We start from the raw sequence: 2897 nt of genomic DNA, 5'->3' as shown, positions 1-2897 counted from the left end.
CACACGCGAGAACACACACACACACACACACACACACACACACACACACACACACACAAATAAATAAATAAAGGGAAAAGGATTAAAAGGAAACTCTATCTTTTCCACCCTCATGCCATCCCATATGACTTTCATCATAGATGAACACAAACTAAGAGTTTTAGAAAAAAATCATCTCTCTTCATATAATGCAAGTGTATGGAACGTCCAAAAATTAATATGACAGTAACTCATACAACACCTGTTAATGAATCAATGTCTTCTTAAGTGAAGCGATAAATACAAAAGAATACAAATACTAATATTTGACTTTGTGTGGTTTCTGAAGTGGCCCTGTCCCCTTGCATTATATGGACTAAAAATCTTTGCTTGTGTTCATCTGAAGAACAAACAGAATACAATAATGTGTTGAATTAATGAGGAGAGTCATAGAATTTAAACATACAACATTAACATTTTGAAAGGCCTCTTTTTTGTGTTGTCTATTCAACATCACTGTCTAAAACGGTAACTAAAATGTAATTGTTTATTCGGGGCATTTAGAGTTTTTTCTCAGCAAATATCGATAAATCTTTATTTGCGACTAATTAGATTAATAAATGAGCAAATCATGTAATTATTAAGATTAAAAAAATATACATTGACAGTCCTAATTGCTACTCAATGTGTCATACAGTATAATGATTATTAATACAACTCGTCCACTACCTGGTAAGAACATCACTAAATATAAATTACAATTAATTTAACATACAATGTTCATTTAAACACTTTTTTGGAGATTTGTAACATTTAATTAAAAAAATAATAATTCCCACAAAAATATTAATTGTATTTAAATTCTCATCACTGATTTTATTGGCACTCAATCTTGTGCATTCAGCAAATATATTACACAGCCAATGGCTCTATCAAAACAGAAAGAATAACAAATAAACTTTTTGGGGGGAGAAAACACAACTTTGTTACCTCAATATGCTTCCTCAGATTTAATGGTGAACTTTTGAAGCCAAAAATTTACCTGATGAAAGTCATAACCGAAGTAGAAATGTGTGTGCTTGATGCGTAGAAACAGTGTTCATCGGTTTTCACGTCAAGCACACATTTGAGCTTCCGTTTACCATATTTATTGTGCATAAGATAAAATAAAAATGTAATGTACTTTTCAAGATTAAATCAAATTGTAAGGAGTAAAAAGTACTGTTTTTTTCTTAAAAAATGTAATAAAGTAAAAGTACAAGTAGTCAGTTTAAATTGTTCTTGAAAAAAGTACAAATCCCCAAAAATAATACTTAAGTAGAGTAATCAAGTAAAATTACTCAAGTGTTTTACACCCCTGCCGAACGGTACTGTATTTATAGGCAATGGTGTCTGCTACCCAGTGTCCCAGACAAGCATGCCCACTTCTGACAGGCATCAAAAAGAATGAACAAATGACTGTCTTTAAAACATATTGCCATAATAGAGAAAGCGAAATCTGAGAGAAATCAACATCAGGTGCAAAATGCTGACAGATGTGGTTTGCGACAAGCTGTTCTAGAGCTTGTGTTAGAAGGCACGGTTTGGCCTGTAACATGGTTGTCCTAAGGAATGCTGCTAAAAGTGTATAAAAACAATTGGCAAACGGTTCTAGTTGTATGATATAGCCACAACAAAACTCTTACAGGAGTAGTTCACCCAAAAATGAAAATTCTGTCGTCATTTTGTATTTGCCATCATGTTGTTCTAAACCTTAACAAGACTTTGGTTAACCTTTGAAACACAAATTAAGAGCAGCCCAAAGATGGGGAGGGACAGGGAAAGCATATCAGCCCATGCTGAGTATTGAGTGAATAGCTCATCTAAATACAGATGATGTTGATCGAACTCTTCTCCACTGCAAGAACAGGTCTAATTGATCTGGAATCCAGATCCACGCCCCGAAATTGTACTGAATGATGAGGAAAAGGCAACTCTTCCACAGATAAACTCTCAGCCCTATAGGGTCTGACTTTTGCTGAGATGTGGACATCGACTCAAAGTGGAGGCAGATGAAGGCAAGCTTGTAGAAGCAAGGTTTAAGCAGATTAAATGACTGGAGAAGTCCTGCATACGTCACCAGAGATAAGTCTGTTGTTTTTACTAGAAGGTCCAGTTTTGACATTTTGATTAAACATTATGAGGTAAAAACATTTTTTTAATTACATATAGCCTATGTGGCAGAGGCCAGCGAGTAGGTGCTGTGCAGGTAAACCTCACTCCCCTGATCTTAAGAGATGCACTGTCTTTAGCCTCCTTGTTAGTGCGCAAGGAACTTGCCGGAGACCTGGGTTCGAGACCCACTCGACGCGAGAACGAGGTGTGGCAGTGAGGACCCGGGAGAGAGGGGTTACACCTATGCCCAAATGAATTGTTCACAACAAGATCTACAACATGCTTTTATTAAATATGTAAGGTGAATTTTCATTTCATTCTTGGTTTGTGTGTATAAAAATATTGCAAAATGTTGAGCTTAAAGGTCACATATTTTACACCTTTCTGGAGTTTTATTTTAAGTCTTGATGTCCTTAAGAATATATATTTGCGGTATAAGTACCAAAAACCATCTCAATATATTTTTACAGCTCCTCTCTCAGGAGCTCTGCTGAGAACCAGTCGATTTTGGTCTGTCTAGTTAATATTCATGAGCCTCTCTTCTGATTGGCCTGTTGTTTTCTGAGTGACGCACGGCCAGGCCAACCACAGGTAACTAGGGTCAGCTACGTCACAGCGCTACCTGGAGGCAGCAAAACAAAGAGGAAACTGGAGGCGGCCCATTCAAACCAGCGCAGATTCGGCTACATAAGGAGCTTAAAATATCATCTTGCTGTGATGTTGGGTGCCAGAATCGACGTAATACAGCCTCAAATTAGAAATTT

This window comes from Sinocyclocheilus anshuiensis, unplaced genomic scaffold (assembly GCF_001515605.1).
Source record: "Sinocyclocheilus anshuiensis isolate Anshui unplaced genomic scaffold, SAMN03320099.WGS_v1.1 scaffold1809, whole genome shotgun sequence".
In the NCBI taxonomy this organism is placed as follows: domain Eukaryota; kingdom Metazoa; phylum Chordata; class Actinopteri; order Cypriniformes; family Cyprinidae; genus Sinocyclocheilus; species Sinocyclocheilus anshuiensis.
The sequence above is the reverse complement of the archived record's forward strand: the minus strand, read 5'-3'. Positions refer to the sequence as shown.